The sequence below is a fragment of the Globicephala melas genome, chromosome 20, assembly GCF_963455315.2.
Source record: "Globicephala melas chromosome 20, mGloMel1.2, whole genome shotgun sequence".
Taxonomy (NCBI): Eukaryota; Metazoa; Chordata; class Mammalia; order Artiodactyla; family Delphinidae; genus Globicephala; species Globicephala melas.
The window spans coordinates 634,743-655,441 of record NC_083333.1 but is presented as its reverse complement, the minus strand read 5'-3'; positions in this window follow the sequence as shown (position 1 = coordinate 655,441).

The window sequence follows — 20,699 nt, the reverse complement described above, 5'->3', positions numbered from 1 at the left end:
CCCAGGGTCTCCCAGCTAGCAAATGGCAGCTGGGATTTGAAGCCAGGTGAGCCAGTGTCCCCAGCAGCACCAGATGCTGTGCGAGCAAGATGGCCTCCTGCGCTGCTCCCTGGAGTGCCCCATAGGCTGGGCCACAGCCACTACCGCCTCCGGGAGCTGGCAGCTGAGCCAGGCACAGGGCGAGGGCAGTGGTGGCAGCTTCACTCAGCGGCGCCACCCTCTGCTTTGCCTGGCGATGAGTGGATGGCGCTGCCAGTCCTGGTTAGCGCCCTCATGGCTGACTGATCGGCTGTGCCCAGGGCACAGCTGCTGCTGCCACCTCGGCGATTCTCTGAATTAACTCCGCAGCTCACTGACCTGTTGGAAAGGTAAATTCAAACTGCAGAAGAGGGGAAAACCCTCTGTCCTTCACCTGCCACTCCTCTCACTACTTCAGCAAAGGACCTGTGCCCCACCCCCAGGTGTCCCCAGCAGAGCCCCCAGGCTGAACGGGGAGGGACACAGGGTATCTCTGGGACCCCAAGGGCTGGATTCCTGGAAAGTCAGAGCAGCAAGGGTCTTGGGAGGCCTTCCTCCTGCCTCCCTCCAGGCAGGCATCCCCCCTGCTGTGGACCCTGGGTGAGGATGGCGCACTGCGGGCATCCCCAGAGATGCCGACTGGGCCTCTGTGGGAAGTGCTGACCAGGAGCCCTGAGCAGCAGGCTGGGGCCAGACCAAGAGGCCAGCTGATCGCCTCAGCTCCCAGTGTGGCCGCAGTTGGGGTCCTTGGGGAAACTGAGGCAGGGCTGCCTGCCCAAGCAGGTCACCTGAATCTTGTGTATGGAGCTCAGGGCTTAATGCAGAGCCTCTGGAGGGACTTGATCCCTTCCCTAGAGGGGGATGAGGCCAGGCACAAATGGCCCAGGTCCAAGGCAGAAGGAGAACAATCAATACCTCGTGTTGATCCAGAACTTGGAAATTTACTAAAATACTTGCACAGTCTCCATTAATCCCCAAGCAATCCTCAGATATTGTAGCAACCAATGCTTACTGTGCTCTTACTAAGTGCCAGGTACTAAGTGTCCCCTGTGTATTATCTCATTTAATCCCCACAACAGCACTGTGGGGTTGGTATCATTACAGCCTCTCCATGTCACAGATGGAAAAACTGAGGCACCGAAAAGTTAACTAACTTTGCCAAATTCACATGGATACTGAGTGGCTGAGCTGGGATTTGAGCCCAAGCACTTTGGCTCCGGAATCCGGGTGCTGTTTGTCATGGTGCTGAGCACGTGGTATTTCCATGCATAATAACAGAGAGAAACAGAGACTCGCTTAAACCACCCAAGGCCACACAGCCAAGTCAAAGGTGAGGGCAGGATTTGGACCAGGTGACTTACCTATGGTCACTCCCTGCAGTTAAGTAGCAGAACTAGGATTTGAGTCCAAATCCTTGCATTTAAAATCCAAGAAAGTCACAAGGTCAGAGCAGGGAGAGAAATTCCGTTCTGTTAGCAAATCAGGAAAGGCTTTCTGAAGGGAGCAGCAGTAGAAACAGACCTGAAAGTGTGGAGACAGGGGCAGGGGACCGCATGAGCAAAGGCAGAGTTGCTGGGAAATGGCAGCAGCAAGCAATGTCGTTTGGATGAAGCACAGGTTGTGCGTGGAAGGATGGCCCAGGTAGAAGGAGAGACTGGTGCATGTGAAGCCTTGGCCGCTTGACCTTTGCTACCTGTCCTTAGACAAGTAACTTCACCACTCCATGCCTCAGGTTCCTCTTCTGGAAAATGGGAATAATAATAGTACACACCTCACAGGGGCTTGGGGAGGATGATATAAAACACGGAGAAAGTACTTAAGCACCTACTGTGTGCCACCCCCAGGTTAGAGGCTTAGGGAATATTATTTATATCACATTAATTCTCAAAGGCGGGTATCATTAACCACATTTTACAGATGAGGAAACTGAGGCTCTATAAAGTTAAGCGTCTTAGCCAAGGTCTCAGAACTACTAAATAGTGGAGGTGGCCGAAATCAAGGAGAGGCTTGATTGACACATTGGGGAATGTGGACCTTCTTGGCTGGTGCAGGTAGGTAGTGGGGTGTCCTTGAAGGTTTCAGGGCTGTGGGGTGTACCTGTCAGTAGCCAAGGCTCTCCCTGGCTCAAATAGCAAGACTTTGCAAGCACGGGCCCCACCTCTTCACCTGCCACCCGTCATTTGTGCACTGGAGATACTTCGTGCACTGGTGCTAAGTAAATAAAAACAACGATGCGGCTTAATTAAGACTGTGGAAAGCAGGTGCTATTTCCTGCCAGCAGGGAGAAGATGGGAGTTATCAGAAAAAAATGGAGGCAGATGTTCAGAACTGAGCACAGATGCTCCCCGAACCCAGGCTCCTGGCTGCCATCCCTCACCTATCTGCGTGAGAGGGTAGGTGAGGGGTGATGGGTGGTCCAGCCAGGGAGGAGGCCCAGCCTCGTGAGGAAAACCTCGGGCCCGGGGCAGCCAGCACCGTTTGGGGGCTGTATTTCACGCCCCCTTTGTGCCTCGGAGGACAGGCTGTGAAGCTCAACTAACTGGATTTGAATCCTTGTCACTTTCGGCTGTGGAACCTCAGGCAAGTAACTTCTCCATGCCTCAGTTTTCTCATCTGGAAAATGGGGATGCTGATAGTATATATGTCATAGGGATTGAGGGAGGATAAAACAGAACAAGTACTGAATGCTTAGAACAGCCTCTGAGTTAGAATGAATGCTGTGTGTTAGCTATTATTATCATCTTTTTTAATAGATACATGGTTTATAAAAAATGGATACAGTCCAAAGTCCTCCCTAATCTGGCCCAGATCCTTCTTTCTGGCTCATTGATTGCTCAGCTTTCCACCCTCCCCCCTGCTGGACACAACCTACCCTCCCACCACCTAGAACTTCCTTCTCTAAACATGCCTCCCATCCTTAAGCCTCCCTGCTTTGCTGATGCTAATCATTGTGCCCAGGAGGCCCTTATGCTCCCCTGTCAGTAGGGAGTTTTCTTGTGCAATCCTTCAAGATCCAGTTATGTTGCCCCTTCCGTGAAGATTCCCAGTGGCCTCCCCAGGCCTCCCTCAAGACCTCTCACTTTCTCCGTGGCCTCCCATCTGCAGTTTACCTCCCACCTCCCACGTATGCTGTGTCTGCGTGCACACAAAGCCTTTTCCAGAATAAGTGCCTCTGCAGAGAGAACTGTGTCCATCTCCATACACAACCCACACTCCCAGGGCCTAACTCAGTGCATTCCACAGCAGGTGCTCACAGACACCAGAGGATGGGAAGGGAGGAAGCAGGGAGGGAGGGCAAAGGGTAAAGCTTCGACTCTGCAGAGAAGGGTCTTGGGGTCCAGGAGGAGGAAGGGGTCCGCGGGCAGTGGGGAACCCGGGCATCCCTACCATGGCCATAGCCTGAGGCCCCTGAGAAGCTCAGAGGCAGATGAATAGAGCTGAGAGTCCATCAGGAGTCATCAAGCCCTACTCACCCATGTCTTAGATGAGGAAACTGAGGCCCAGAGAGTGACGCCTCCTGAGTCATCCAGGTAATTCATGTCAGAGCTGGGACCAGAACCTAGTCTCTGTTGGGAGCTTTTTCCACCATGCAGTATGGCTACTCGTGATCTCCAGGCCCTGTGCCCTACTGTCCCCACCCAAACATTTGACCACTTTTTTGGGCTATGCTTGATGAATGTCAGTCAGTAACAGAGTTTGCAGGAAATATTGAATTACAAGGCTTGGGGACTTTGGGGGTGGTAAGACCTGGGGTGAAATAGGAAGAAATGACATTGAAGGAGTCAGGCCACAGGTCATCAGGCTGTAGGACCCAAGAGTGCTACTGCTGGGACCTTAGAGGTCTTCCGGTCCTGCCTGTCCATTTCTCAGAACAGGGAAGCAGAGGCAATCCTCCCAGCCGCCCAGGTCCCGGGCCTCAGAGGTGCAGCAAGGCGGGCCAGCCCTGCCCACTGCCTCTTCTCCTTTACCAACCCCTGCCCCAGGACCTTTTCCCAGTCTGGACTTGACTGGTATTCTAGGCTCATCTATACTGGTTTCTCCTTGGCCATCCTCCTTCCTCTTCCTAGGGACTCAGAGACAGACAGTCCTTCTGCCCCTGCCCCAGGAGATGGGGTTGGCAGAGATCAAACCAAATGACAGTGGAATTTAAAGTGGTTGAAATACACTGATGGTTGGAAAGACAGTGAGACAGAGCAGAACCAGAGTCCTGACTGCTTCTTGCAGGAGAACAGAACAGGGACTGGTGACTGATGCGTCCACCCTCTGCCAGGGCTGGCTCCATCCTGCTCCCCCATGAAGACGAGGGTGAGAAGGAAGGAGAGGAAGAGGGGAGGAGGATGAAGAAACACCAGCTGAGCCCCAGGCCCTGGATCGGGCACTTTCCGTGATTATATGCATTTAATCCTCGTGACAACCCATAAGGAGGGTATTATTCTACGGATGAGGAAATTGAGGCTTACAGAGGTTAGTAACTTGCTTGTCAAAGAGCCAGAAAGTGGTGGAGCCAGGACTCACAAATCCCACGTGATTAACTATGCCTGGCAGTGAGGAGAGGGAAAAAAACACAGAACAGGACCAAGATGCAAGGAAAGACCTAAGAAGGCACTGAGTCCTTCCCCGAATCCCCATCACATTCCAGAATCTGAAACCAGCTGGGGGGTGGGGGGTGGGGGGGTGGGGCGTGGCTTGCCTAAGATCACACAGCAAGTCAGCAGGACAAGACAGCAGCCAGGACTTGAGGTGGGTGGACCCAGAGCCCTGGAATCCTCACCACGCTGCGTCTCCAAGGTCCCCTCCTGCTTCTCAATGCCAGTCACTCTAACCCCTCAGGGGATGGATGTGGCATCAAAAGCAACACCGCAGCACAAGCACAGAAGTGGAAGATTGGAACGAGGGGTGCTAAAGATGGAGATAGAGAATGGACCCCATAGGGCTCCCCCGCAGAACTGGGAAAATGATGGGACTCGTGCTTCTGCAGGCAGAGGGGGCTTTTCTGGGGGCATCGTGTGTTGCTTCCCCCATGTGGAGGCTTAAATGTCCTGCTTTGACAAAAACCCAGACTACCTGAGATAACATACATGAGAATGGCTAGCAGTGTGCCTGACATATAGTAGATGGTCAATAAACGTTCATTCCTTTTATGCAAGGGTAATGATAAATCCTCTGGATGGAGCCCATTTATTCTTGATCCAAGTATTTATTGAGCACCTATTACATGCAAAGAGCTTTCAAGCAGCCCCTCTGGCCCATGCCAAGCGCCCAGTTGCACTGAGCTGGTCTCCAGCTTCCCACAGGACTGCACTGCCCCATTCCTCTCAAGAGCTCCAGCTGGCTTCGGAACTTCCATTGGCCACCTCCAAGGCCATGTCCAGCCTCATTGCACCTCACCCATTCAACAAGGGGCTTATCACTTGGTCTTCCCAGAGTTGGATTTCTTGAGCCCAACACAGGTGGTCAACGCATCCAAGGTTAGATACAGTTACACAGTTTGTATAGTGTGACCATAGGAAAAGGAAAAAGTGACTTTGAAAGTTCGAAAGGTATGACACACACTCCTGATTTCCTGGGTATGGCTCAGGTAGCCCCTCACCTGGATTCCAATGGTCTCTCAGGCTCTGCAATTTCAGGCTCCCTTGGGAAACCCCTTTCTAGGTGTGCAGCCTTCCTGCCTGTTTTCCTTACCCATCCAAGGTGGAATCAGGCATGCGGCACCATGCTACAGGGGTTACAGCACGTCGGTACCCTTTGGGAACCCTCCCACAGCACCAGGAAAGAACTTCAGAGTCAGGCAGTCCTCGTTCAGATCCCAGCTCTGCCACTCTCTAGCTGTGTGACTATAAGCAAGTTACTTCACCTCTCTGAGCCTCAGTCGCTGCTGCAGAAGAAGAGCATAACAATACCTACCCTATCTCCTGGGGTCGAGGACTAAATGAGACAATGCAACTAGAAAAACTTGCATTTTGCCTGACTCAAAGGAGGCGCTCAGAAAATGGAAGCTGTGATTATTATGCTCAAGTCTCCGCCTCCAAATCAATTGCTCTGTTTCTCTGCTCTGCCTGCATGATGTCAGCTCTGTGCCCCGTGGGAAACATAACCAAGCAAAAAGTCCTTTCCCCTGGCTGGTCTCCACCCTCAGTCTCAGAGGGTCAGGGCAGCCACACATGGCTGGGGACAACTGCCAGTTCCATTAGCAGCCAGGGAAAGGAGCAGAGACACACACTCCCCTAAGAGCCGGGTTATTTTCCACTTCACCCACCAGCAGAGTGAGCAAGGGGCAGATGGGGAGGGAGGCAGGGAAGAGGTGATGCTAATAGGACCAGGAATGCTGGCTACCCTCCCCCGCCAAACACCTTTGCCCGTGGCCCCAAAACAAGCAGCTCAGAGACTCTAGCCCGACTCCAGACCCTGAGACACTCTGCCAGTTTCCCCCTCCCACTCCCAGGGAGGGATCAAGCTATCAGCCAGCATGTGACCACTCACCAGGGTGAACACCCACTCAGCATCAGCACATAGGAAGGAAAGGATTTCTTGAGCTCCTAAGCATCAGTCCACTTCTTGCTGCCGGTTCACCCTGGGACTTGGAAGTGCAGACGTGCATGAAGAGTCCTGGGGATTTGGCTTTGCCCCCCTGGCTCTGGGTCAGAGACTTGCTGGCCAGCCCATAGGCGGCTGCAATCAGAAAGCAAGCAGCATCACAGCCTCAATGGAAGGAGGCCCAAGCAGACCAGCGGGCGCAGGCCAGACGAGGAGTTCTGCGCCGATGAGAACAGGGCAATATGGCATCAAGAAGTAGGGAGACAGCTATGGGAACAGGACTCCCTTCCTAGAAGAACCTTTATCCCAGAGGAAGTGGCTTCTCAAATGGAGATACCAGGCAGGCCCTTGATCACAAAGTCGGCAAGAACCAGGGTCAAAGTTCAAAGCCTGACCAGCAGCTCAGCTGAGTTCCCTCCCATTCCCTCCTCCCTGGGGACACGGTTCATCCTGCTTTGGATATGGCTGAGGCCACAGAAAGTATAGCAACTCCAGACAATCGGGGGACAGCCAGGCCACCCAGCCGGGGGCACACTCCTGGCAGCACTGGGTGGTGAGAATGGGTCGTGCACACACTTTCTTTGCAGCTGGGGAAAGGGCCTGGGCTCTGTCTATGAGTCAGGGACAGGACAGAGAATAAGTACTGCCCACAGGGCTCAGGAGTGGGGCTCCCTGCTGCTGGGAAAGGAAGCAACATTATCCAAAGGGCTGATGGGATCCTCATAGGGCAAGGCAGAGCCAAGGTGGGGAACCAGGAGTGGCCAACCTGGAATAGAGCTAGACTATAAGCTCCTTTCCTCCAAGGACTCAGTCTAGTCAACTTCCTGTGCTCGGCATAGAGAAGGTGCTCATTAAATATTCATCGAATGAATGAATGAACAAAGGAACAAATGAAAGAACAGACAAACCATGAAAGACTGAAGACTACCAATGCTGGGAGTGTGCCTTCTTTATCTGAATCCTTAGAGTACTTCCTGTTGGATTCAAGTACCAGTCTATGCCTGGCCCACCTTTGTCCCACGTGCACTTTTCTTGGGTCCAGGTCTCAACTCTCTGGCAACCTGCTATTCTGGAGAGAGTGCCATGCTGGGAGTCATCCACGCTGAGTTTGCCTCCTAACTCTGTTTCAGATGGATGTGAGGCCCTGGGCAAGTCACCCCTGGGGCCTCGGGGACTTAATTGGTAGACAGTGGAATCAGGCAAGATGATTCTCCAAGGGGCCTTAGAGGGTAAGCATCCTCGGCGTCGGGAAGACACAGGGAAGGTGTTGATGCATGCAGTAAGGCCCCTGGTACTCGCGCTTGTGATTTCACTTCCTTCGCATGGCAGCCCTGTGAGGTAAGCTCCCGAGACAGCACCGGTGCCTGAGACACACACTGTAGGTGCGTGGCAGCATTTATCAGACCCATAGACCTTAGGGCTGGAAAGGACCTCAAGTGATCTGGTCCAGCCCAGTGCCATCAGTAGATAATTCAGTTCAGAACCACAAACACTTATTAAGTGCTTGCTGTGTGCCAAGCAACATGCCCAGTAGAGTGGGACAAAGACAAATGGGGCACATGAAAGGCTCTGCAGAGAGAGTGCTGGATGCCCTTCTCTCCCCTTCCTCCTGCTGTGCTGAGCTAACCCCCCACCCTAGCGGGCAAGGCCCCCTCAGGCCGGAGAAGAATGCCCAGTAACAGGATAGGTGCTGAGCCCGCCAACGCAGAAGGGAGCTGTGTGTTCTCTCTGCAGGAGGAGGCGGCTGACACCAGCCAGGTCGCGCTTCACTGGGCAGACAGGCTCGGAGGGGAAGACAACAGCTTCCTAACAACAAGTATTAGGAGATAAGCTATTAGAGGCTCCCTATCGGGCTCTCTTTCCCTGGGCATCACCAAGGCACCCGCCAGCCATCGGCTTTCCTCCTCATCCAATTATGTGACTTCATACATTCTGTTCCCCCAGCCTGAGCTGGCTCGTGACTGCCAGCAGCACTGGGCTCGGGCAGTTACGTGGGGACCCAATGACAATAGAGCAGGGGATGGCAAAAACACCCTTGCAGGAGGAGCAAATGGGCAGGGGAGAGATGTCCCTCTCCCTCCTTCAAGAAAGCACTTTGCCAAATCTGCTCTCAGAATAACAGGGAAAGGGACAATGGACAGGGGAGAGGCGTGAGGGCTTGGAGATGAAATCGGCCTTTGTCTCATCTCCAGACTCCACTAAGCATTCTGGAAGAGATGGGAAGTGATTATGGAGAGAGTGAGCGCTTGTGGGAGGGAGAGAGGAAGGGAAAAAGAAAGGAGGAGAGCGGAGTGAGCCCAGGTATGCGTGCACATGTGCACACACACACACACACACGCACATGCACACATACACAGACGCACTCAAACACATACACAGATCCCCTTATCTGATTAAGGATCCAAGGGAAGTCGAAAAGCTTCTGGAAAATTAAAATGACCCACGGGGTTAACCAGGCAAGATCCGCAGGCAGGTAACAAAAACCAAGTCTCGTGGAGATTTCCTTTGCTCTGGGTGAGTTCTCCAGGCTCTGTTCCTTAGATCAGAAGGACAGCAAGTCAGCCAGAGAGGGGGAGCTTAGGGCAGTATCTGCCTCTACCAGGTCTCCAATTCTTATCCCCCAGCGGGCCCTGTGGCTGGCGGCTGGGACCTAAACCCTTTGCTCTGGAAGGCAGGGTACAAGGAGGAGAATGGGAACAAGGACAGGGCATTTAATTCTGCCCAGAGGCATGAGAGATGGATGCTGTCTCCTCCTTCATTCCCTGATTGCTGCTCTGGCCTCTGCCAAAAAAATGCAATGGTTCTGGAGACAGATGCAGCCTCTTCCCTAAACTCTAACCAGCAAGCAAAATGGCCAGGAATGCTGCTGGTGGCCTGGATCTAGTCCTACTTCTGCTGTCACCTTGCACCAGTGACTTCAGGCAAGGACCTTTCCTATCTGGGCCTCCATTTTCCCTGCTGTAAAATGGGCACTGGGACTCAAAGCTCTAGAAAGGCCCCTTTAGCCCTGGCATTCCAGGGTTTTAGGACAGCCGGAGGGTGGGGCTGCAACCCTCTATAGGAAGCTGAGCTGAGTTGGTAGATCCACTGACCTTTTTCTGTCCCAAAGGGATGGAAAAGATTATGGTGAGGTGAGTTGCTCTGGGGGCCACCAACCCAGGTCTGGGTTAACTGGGGCAGGAGAGAGTTTAAAAGCCACAGATGACACCGGCTTGAAATAAGAGCAGACTCTCCACCGCGCCTGTGGAGCTGTTTGCCAAGCTCTGTAACATATTTGCAAACATCGCAGAATACACATATTAGGAAGCTAACAAGTTGCCTGGCATTGAAAATATATCATACACAGTGTCAGATATACTTAATATGCATTTACAACGATCCTTTTTTTCTCCCCCTACTTGCAACAGCATATTTTGCTTCCGTTTTTGAAGGGTTTATTTCCCACGGTGTTACAATCAGCCAGTGGTATTAACTCGGCAACTTGGCCAGGCCTAGAGCAGTGCCGTGCACACCATCAGCACTCAGTGGATGTTTCTGGGGGCAAATTACACCCTCAGCAGGGCTGACCTTGGGCTCTCTGGTCACCAGGAGCCGCTGAGGACTATAGCTGCACTCTTAATTTCTCTACCTTGGAGAAGGCGGTAAGAACCTTGGCTTTATTAGCTCTGGAAACATTACTTCATCCACTCAGAGAACTTCTTGCTTCTTGGCAAGTCACTCCTGGAACTGTCCTAGCCCAGCCTGAAGCCCTAAGTGTTGGATTTCTCAAATCCAGAGAAACAGGAAAGCTGCAGCTCTGGCTCTTCCCCTTATTAGCTGCAGGACTTTCTTTCATGCTTCTAAGCCTCAGATTCCTGAGCTGTGAAAGGAAGGTGTTGACCATTTTCGGAGTTGCTGTGAGGACTCCATGAGCTTGTAGACAGGGAAGGCATTTGCATTCTCTTATTTAGATGTGCACACATTCCCACAGCACACACTAAGTGGAAGCCCCTTACATGCCAAGCCCCGTGCTTGAGTGTAGACGGCAGAGACTACAGATAAGGTGGCTGTGGGGATCCACGTAAGTGGCATCAGGGTGGGGGTGGGGGCAGGGTGGTGTGGGAGGAACTAGCCCAGGAGATGATAGGTCTCAGAAAGAGGGGAAGTAGGGCGATGCATAAGATAAAGACCAGGAGTGCAGCATGCATGCCTGGGAACACCCAGGACCACACAGAGCCTGGGAATACAGGGAAAGGAGCAGACTGGGGGTGGAGGAAGAGAGTATTCAGTTAAGGATAAGTTGTGATCAAAAGGGGCTTGAGGTAAGGCGTCCATGTGGAAGAGTCAAGAAGGCAGCTGGATAAACACATCTGCAGCACAAAAGCAGTGCTTGGACTGGGAATAGGGATTCAGGAATCCTGTGAGTTCAGGCAGTTGAGCCAGGGAGTAGATGAGTTCTTTCTGGAGTGGGTGAAGGACATCAGGGCCAAGGACAGAACTGATGGGCTGATCAGTTTCCGCAAGTGAGAAAGAGAGGGGAGGGAATGCTGTCACGTAAGACCAAGAAGACTTGGTCAGGGAGACACACAATTGAGACAGAGAGAGAGAGAGAGAGAGAGAGAGAGAGAGAGAGTGAGAGAGAAAGAGAGAGAGAGAGAGAGAGAGGGAGGGAGAGAGAGAGAAATGGAAGAGCTGCTGTACTTTTTAAAATCATCTGTCACCCCAAACCACTGGAATGTAAGCTCCATGATGGCAGGGTTTTATTTTTTTTCTGCTTTGTTCATTGCTTTATCTCCAGTACCTAGAATCATGCCTGACACATAGCATAGTAGGGACTCAACAATATTTATTGAATGAATGAATGAATGAAGCTGAGGATGAAACTAGATAGTTCCTATTGAAATTGGCAACCAGGAGGTCATTGGTGGTCTTCACTGGACAGGGCTTGATGGGGATGGAAGGCTGGTGGTGGTAGATGAGGAGGTAAAGTAGGGCAAGAAAGAGTGGTGATGGGTAGAGGAAGCCCACGTGCAGCAATGAAGACCCAACACAGCCAAAAATAAAAATAAATAAATTTATAGAAAAAAAAGAAAAGAAAGGATGCAGGAGACTTACACACATTCTTATGTACAGGAGAAGGAGCCAAGGAAGAGAGTAAGGCTGAAGATGCAGGAGCGAGGGCAAGGATGATTGATGGACCAAAGCCCCAGAAGATGCAGGGAGAAATATAAATTGCTGAGCAAATAAAACAGATTATTGTCTCCCTCTGTTGGTCCTCGTATTATAGGAAGAGGGAAGGCTGACAGGCAGACTGATTGGGTTTGAGCTGTCCCTCACTTACCCCACCCCTTACTGGCTGGACGCTGTGTGAGCTGTTTAACCTTTCTATGCCTCAGTTTCCTTACCTGGAATATAGCGATAAGAATTCCCACCTCATATATTTCTGGGAGATTAGATGAAAGACTTCATTTAAGTGCGTGGCACATGGAGATCTCTTGACAAATACCAGCTCCCCTTCCCTTAATACTATCTGTTCAGTCAAGAAGGAAATTTGACAGTACTTTTTTTTTTATCTCATCAGCCAACACCAGGGTATCTTTTTTTTTTTTTTTGAATGCTGCTCTTGAATGGAATTGATGGTTTAGCCTCTCTGAGACTTTCCCTGCAGCGGCTGGAAGAAGGATGCTAACTGCTTCCCTTCTGCAGGATCTCAAGCCAGCACCTGAGCAATGAATGCAAGGTACCAATGCCAGACTGGCCAGTAGGGTCCTGTGAGGCTGGAGAGGGGCATCGAGTCCATTAACGTGAGCCTCCATTGTCACTTATCCCAAAATGCTCACAGCCACCACCCTAGGGCCCCAGATCCTAGGAGGTTGGGGTTTGGATTAAATATTTCTGGTTTCACCTCCCACCTCCGCCCCTTAACCAGCTGTGCAAACTTGGGTAAGTCCCTTATCCTCTCTGAGCCTCACAACAACCCTGCAGAGCAGAATTTATACTCTCATTTTACCCAGGGAGGAATTGAGACTCAAAGAGGTAAAGTAACTTACTCAGGATCACACAGTATATTTAGTCCGGGTCTCAGCAGGAACCTGACGGCAAACTGAAACTGAAATAACTTGAGGAAAGTTTAATGAAAGGGTTATTTGAAAAGACATGGGCAGGGCATAGGGAAACCATAAGGGATATAGAAGTACCTTGGGGCAGGTAACTACTAGTGCCTTTACCTGAAAGGGAGATTCCCACAACCCAAGGATGGAAAGGGTTGTGTGGAGAAGGCCACCTAGCAAGACCCATGACCTTTAGTTAAGGGACCACATAGGGAGGAAAATGGAAAGTTAAATACTCCAACCTTGCTCTCCTCCCTCCCTCTCTTCTCCTGCTGGAGCTCTCCATGAGATGAGCACACACAGAAGCCAGGAGGCAAGGGACCTCCTGAAGCAGTCCATGTAGGTCTATGCAGTGAATCTGGAGGGCAAATGGAAGATATCCAGCACACACAGCTAACTCTGAAATGGCAGAACAAGAATTTGAATCAGGGCTATCAGACCCTTTCCACTACAATGCCATTTCCTGTAGATCCTCAGTAAATGGTCATTAAATGTTTGAAAAGGGATGAATACATGGATGAATACATGGATGGATGGATGGATGGATGGACGAACAGACTGATGGGTGGTTGAGTGGGTAGGTGGGTGAGTGGGTGAGTGGATGGATGGATGGATGGATGACTGGATTGGGTGGATGGATGGGTGAACGGATAGATGACTCCTACAGCTTCATTCATATGGCTTTGACTAATCTTGTCATCTGATTAGAAATAAAAGGCTTGCCAGAAGTTTTATTTCTCAGCCATAAATGGGTTCTAAGAACAAAGCCCTCTTACCAGGTTCTAAGTCTCTGTAGGAGTTGCTTGTCTCTCTCTCTTGCCTCTGGCTCATTTTTCCTGCTGCTGCTGCCATTGCTGAAGCGGCTGCTTTTGCTGGAGCTGCTCCTCTCTCTGAGATCTAAGCCTCGAGTCAGGCCAAGCCGCCTGCAAACAAAGTGAAAAGAAGGCAGAGGGCAGAGGGGCTACTGCCCTTGCTCCCCTGGGGCTGGAGCACAAAGCTGAGTGATCCAGCCCCTCTGTTAGTCCAAGGGAGCTGCGGGGATGGAAGAAGGAGGGAAATGGGAAGGCAAGATGTTTGCTATAATTATTTTCATTGATCTGTCTACTTAGATCCCAAGTGCTGCAAAGCCATTGTGGCATTTAAGAAAAATAATTCAAGGTAAAAACACCTCTTCCTTCCTGGTCCCTCCTCCTTCATCAATACCACCTCAGCTTCCATCTTCCCTTTCACTCAGGCCACTGCCTCCCACCTCTTAGGTGGCCTGGGTCGCCTACAAGAGGCAGGTGAAGGCAGGAACCTAGCAATGGCAAAAAGCCTGGGCCCTGGAGTCTGCAGCCCTGGATTTGAGACTCCACTGTTCCTGGCTGGCTGGCTGGTGACCCCAGGCAGGTTGCCATCCCTCTCTGAGTTTTGGTTGCCCTATCTGGAAAATTAGGAGATAAACTGAATATGTAATGTCCTAATTTGGAACCGGTAGTCCAAGACTGGACCCCTTCTGAGGCAAAGGGACATGCCTACCATACCGTTTCCTGAAATTCTGGTTCTTGAGTGAATTTCTGATCTCCAGCGTTTGACCACAGAAGGACCCCCATACTACCATTTCTTGTTGTTTTCCAAGCCATGGTAGATTCATCCTTCCTCTTCTCTGTCCTTGACTCATTGTGGGGCACCATTCAACCCATTATACAGAGAGGAAAAACTGAGGTGCTAAAGTGGTAATTATTGCTTCCTTGCCTTGCCCACTAACTACCTGCCTGACACTTGAAATCCATAGATTTGTATCCTGACAATGATTCTTCCCTAGAGGATTCTTGAGGAAATTGTAGCTCACAGAGGTTAAAGCTGCCGCCTAAAGACACACAAGTAGAAAGTGGCAAAGCTGGACGCTGACTCGGGTCACTGTTACTCTGGAGCCCACGGCTCCAGAGTGGGCTCCACTGACTCTCCCTGCCTCTCCACACCATGTCTAAGGCTGAGCCTAAACCCAGGCCTCCTGCCTTCCAGGGAGAAAAGCTCTAAGACACACCCTGACCCAGCAGAGCAAAAGGAGCAGGGAGGGAACTTGGTTGGGAAAACCCCCTCATTCAGGAAGTCTTCTGAGCGCCGCCAAGCCATCCCAGGGCATCAGGGGAAGATGTAATCAGGGTGACCTCACATGTTTCACGGACTCATTAAAGACCATGTTCTGGGGTAAATGATTGCTTTCCCCCAATCCTGCTGAAAAGAAAATCAATCGCCTCTTTGTAGATTTAGGACGGGATAGCTGGCAATTAGAAAACACTTCCCCAGGCAGGCTCTGGGGAAAGGGGTCTCTTTCCATCTCCCATTCATTCTATCAGTGACACCCCGGCTGAGCCTCCAGGCTTGCAGGAGGCTGGGGATGTCCTGGGTCGTGTCCAGGGATGTGGCTGAGGTCTCATTGGGTGCCCCGGGCTCCTGGTCCCATCTCTGCTGCTGAGGCTTCATCTGGGGGCCTCCACCCTCTCTCCCCATACCTCCACCCCCCATCCGTGCCCCATCAGCTAATGGATTTTTCTCTGTACAGAGAGATTTACTAAACAACGGAACTAGGACGCATTAAGTCTGCGGGTTTGGAGGTTTGTTTTAGAGCAATTCTTGCCCGGAGAACTGGCCGCTGAAACTGAGATGCATTCTTCTCAGAAAATATTGATTTCAACTAGAAGCAAATCCAAGAACTCACTGCTCATTGGATTTAACTGCTGGCAGCTGGAGTTTGGACTGTGGGAGAGGTCACGAAGGGCTCCGCACCTGAGGCCTCGGACATGAGGGTGATGAAGAATATTCAGTTAAACAAGACCTGAAAACTCACCCCCAAATATACCAAACAGATGCTCACTTTGAGCTTGACAGTTACTCGTGTATATGACCAAAAGAGGAAAATGGACATCGTCCCGTATATACTGTAAGCACACCCAGTACACACAATCCCACACGAGTCTGAACTCATACACACAGGCACAGTGACAGACACATGGGCTTTATGCTTTCACCCCAAACTGGACCCCAGAGTTTTTTTCCTCCAGGAAGCTTTGCCCAACTACATCTATCTTTCCTCTCCTTTTCCATCAGAATTTTCAGCAACCCAGAAATGCATGTCCATATATGTCTTCTCTTCCTAGCATTGTTCTGCATTGCTTCTGTTTCTCCCAAAAAGTTCCCAGGGACTGGAACCACATCTATATCTTCAGCATCTCGCACAGCACCTAAGGTCCACAGTGGAAAGAGCTTGGGACCTTTAGAAATGAAATTAGTCAAGCTAAGATCTTGATCCAGTTCAGGAACCTTCTAGTTGTGGGGTCTGGGCAAAAGCTTTTCCTCTCTGGGCCTCGGTTTTCTTATTTCTAAAAAGTAGAGAAATAGGATTAGACTAGATAGATTTGGAGAATTTTCTCAGCTACTTAAAATAGAACAGAGCCATTGTGGTTCTTAGTTCTAGAAAATGACCCCCCGCCACCAAGCTTCTCAATACTTGGCAGAGGTTCTTGGATGGAGTAACCTGAAAGCAACCCTCTCCTCTCAGTCCCTGAGACGAGGGAGCAAAGTTCTGGGGATGCATGGCAATTTAATACAAAGAAGAGAGGCAACAATTTTGATAAGAGATTTGAGCTCTTCAGTAAAGAAAATATAGAGATGGCAATGTCCAGGAGGAAAAAAAAATTCCCCTCCACCCTTCCTGGTTCTTCTGGTTGGTCTAAGAATTAAAATGCCGTAAGACGGATTAATAGGAGAAAGTCAAATTTAATTATGTACATACAGGGAATCCACACATGAGAGATTCCAAAGACAGTCAGGTCAGATGAGGTATATATGTCACCCTAGACTAAGGAAAAGGGCGTAGGGGTCTGGGACTTCAAAGGGAAGGAAGGCAATTCATAGGAAGATGAAAAAGAGTAAACGTTGGTAAACAAATGTTTGCCGCACTAGAGAGACGATGGGACATGGAGAGGACTTTGATCAAACATGCCTTGCTAAGTTTCCCCCAGGCTACCACACCTATAGCTCATATTCTTTGTAGGTATCTCTGGCGGTAGCTCACTTCCTAGACCAGGCCATTTAGGCAATTAAGGGGGAGGTAAAAGGAAAGACTTCCTGAGTTTTCTGTTTCTTAAAAACAATCAGCCTGAAATAATCCCCATGCCAAAGAGACACATTTGGGTCCTACACCACAATATACCTGCTAGCGTGGCTACACAATCTTTTTAGACTGACGGTATGAAATGCTGGCGAGGATTGGAACTTTCATACACTGCTGATAGGAAAACAAAACGTACAGCCACTGTGGAAAGCAATTCGGCAGTTGCTTATAAAGTTAAACAGGCTTACCACATGACCCGGTAATCCTAGTCCTAGGTATTTACCCAAGAAAAAATGAAAACTTACGTTCACACAAAAACCTGCGCTTAATGTTTTAGAGCAACTTTCTTAGTAATTGCCCAAACTGGGAACAATTTGAATATTCTTCAGTGGGTGAATGGATAAACAAAATGTGGTATATCCATATAATGGAACTCAACAATAAAAAAGAATAAACAATTGACACGTGACAATATCATAGATGCACTTGCAATTTGCTAAGTGAAAGAAACCTGACTCAAAAGGCTATATACTGTATGCTTCCATTTATATGACTTTCTAGAAAAGGGAAACTACAAGGATGGATAACACACCAATGATTGCCAAGGGTGGTGGGGAGGAGAGGAGAGCAAACAAGAGAATTTGGGCTGTGACAGAACTATTCTGTGTCAAGATCGTGGTGATAGATACATGACGCTCTGAACTTGTCAAAACCCATAGAACTGTATGCTACAAAGAGAAAACTCTTCTGTGTGTAAACTTAAAAATAACTTTTTAAAATGAAAACAAAAAGCTAAAGGAAATTGCTAACATGACCGCTTTGACATAGCTCTGTTAAAATGGTGACATCAAATTGGCCCCGTCAGACAGATGAATAGATAAAGATGTGGTACATATACAATGGAATACTACTCAGCCATAAAAAAGAACAAAATAATGCCCTTTGCAGCAACATGGATGCAACTAGAGGTTATCATAGTAAGTGAAGTTAGTCAGAAAGAGAAAGACAAATACCATATGATATCATTTATATGCGGAATCTAAAATATGACACAAATGAACCTATCTGTGAAACAGAAACAGAATCACGACACAGAGAACAGACTGGTGGTTGCCAAGGGGTAGGGAAGTGGGAGATGGATGGAGTGGGAGGTGGGGATTAGCAGATGTAAGCTTTTATATATAAAATGGATAAACGACAAGATCCTACTCTAAAGCCCAGAGAACTATATTCAATATCCTTTGATAAACCATAATGGAAAAGAATATTTTTAAAAAAGAATGTGTATTTATGTATGACTGAATCACTTTGCTGTACAGCAGAAATTAACACAACATGGTAAATCAACTATACTTCAATTAAAAAAAATTGTTTTTAATTGGCCCCGTCAAACCATTAAGCTTCAGCCCCCCTCTTCCCTTCATCCCTGTGCATCTGGGATAGAGATGGGAAATTTTTCAGGGGAGCAAGAAATGATCAAAGTTTCCTACTCTCCCCTTCAACTTCTTTCATGTCCCCTGTAAGCAGTCCTTGGCAGTCAGGCAGAAGCAGGTGCATCTTTGGGGATGGAGAATCCTTCTGCTGTGGCAGCCCAAGCTTGCTTGGGGCGGCCACAGAGGCAGCAGAAGTGGAGCTGGCTGAGCAGGCCTGGAGGGCAAGGGGACCTCTGGGTTTCCTTCTACTTTGCCCGGCCTGAAATCCAGGGCAGACAGGCAGACAATGGGCCACGGCAGAAGTCCAGGTGGAAGGAGAGGAAAAAGGAATCCCCTATAAGCTCCTGTGGTGGAGGAGAAAGAGGAAAAGAAAGAGGTGGGGGAGATGCACGGTGTTGGTGTCCATGCACCAACCTGATCAGCCAGTTCCATCTTTCCACTCACTTGTAGGACCTTAAGCAAATAGCTGGTTGCCAGTTAAAGTGGGTTATGTTTTCCCTTAGCTTCTTCATCTGTAAAGATGGAAAAATAATCGTACCTACCCTAGAAGCTTATTGAGACTATTGAGTTAATATTCACTCATTCCTCATCTATTATGTACCTGTCACTGTCTTATGTGCTTAGGATAGAGATTAAAAATTCTTATTTTCATGGGCTTGGCATTGTAGGGAGCAGAGACAGATAGTCACAAAGGGTGACTATGTAATATGGTAGGTGGTGGAAATGCTATGAAGAAAAGAGGCTAGAAATTGACAGGAAGAGCGGTCTCTCCTATGCAGAATGATCAGGGAAGGGAAGACCTGCTGAGGAGGTGGCATTTGAGCAGAGACCTGGAGGAAGTGAGAGAGTGGCGTGGGGAGGGGAACATCCCATGCAGAGGGAAGAGCATGGGCAGAGGCTCTGAGGCAGCAGTGTGCTTGTCAAAAGCCAGGGTGGCTAGAGCGAAGGGAAAAGGGTAATGAGATCTGAGAAGCAGTGAGGGACCAGGTGATGAGGGGCTTGATGACCACTGTGCGTGCTTTATCTTTTATTCAGAGTGAGATGAAAAGACATTGACAGCCTTTGAGGAGTGACATGATCTGACTCGTGTTTTAAAAGGATCTCTCTGGACAGCTTGTAAAAAAAAATAGACGGTAGAGCAGCAGGCATGAAGGTCAGTTGGGAAGTTATTGAGTAACCTAGAGGAGAGATGATGGTAGTTTGAACAAATAGAAACACATATATGATACTCGAGCCAAGCCCGGCACAAGGAAAGTGCTCAGTCAGTGTTACCTATAATTATTATTGCTAGTATCATCAAGTTCATCATCACTGTCAAGAGTAGGGAGTCAGGGAGACCCCAACACAGCCCTTGTCCCTGGACAGAACGAACACAAGACCCTGCTGGACCCCATGTGGAGCTGTGTGAACCTGCGGGACCCAGAGCCTCCAGGCAAAGGTTCCCCATTGTCCCTGTGTCTCTCTCTCAATCTGTCCCCTGAGAGAAGTGACAGGGCTTTTTGACACTACATTTGTTTGGGGAAAGAACTAAATGGAGAAAGGCTGGAGGCATAGAGCTCTTGAGGATGGGAAAGCAAATGAGAAGAGCTCAGACCTAGCAGCACAGGTTGGTCCTGTCACTATCTGATGATCTCATTTCGTCCTCAAAATGTGTCCAGAAGTAGATAGTTTATCTCCAGTCCTCAGATGAGAAAAGCAAGCCCTAGAAAAGCCAATTATCCAGGATTAGTGATAGAAGTGGTGTCTGATGGCAGGGTGGGGTTGTTGGTCTCTCAGACACCCCTGCTCCCCGGGGCACAGCTCAGCCTCCCCAGGTTGGCTGTGTACATTCTTTGATGTAGGTCCAAGAGCCCCCTTCAGGACTCAAACCGCAGGTCATGCTGAGAGCTTCTCCATCTTTGGATCTCCAATCCATGGAATCAACCAGCTCTGAAATCACTCTTTCTTCTGCTCCATTGTTTACAAAGGTAAGATTTTTTTCTTTGTCATAGAAAACCGTAGATCACCAAGAAATTTCATCTGTCTTGACTGTTGCTTTTTGCAAACGTAAGACTGATTTGTTCTTACCTGGTAGAATTTTCCAAATTTATCTCAGGGAAAGCCATCTATCTGTGCCAAGCAATTTGACTTCCTAGAACATTGCTGGACTTTCTGTTCTCGCCAAAAAAAAAAAAAAGAAAGAAAGAAAGAAAAGAAAACTCATCAAAGCCTTTGTCTCTGTGAAACATCATGTATAACTATGCCAAAAGAAATCCAGTATCCTTGGAGGAAAGGCTAATTCTCAGAGCAGGACAGGAAAAATTACAAGATAAGCCAGAACATCTTTATACCAGAAACAAGGAAGCTATCAAACATTATCAAAGATTATGGGATTTGTGTCAAAATGACTCAGGAGCCAACTTGAATAGGCTCCCACTGGTCAAAGCTGGTGCAATTTAAGCATCAATAAGGACAGTTCACTATATTAAAACACATAAAAATGTTTAAATTCGTGAGTTTATAATGATACTCAAGAAATAAAATAAACTG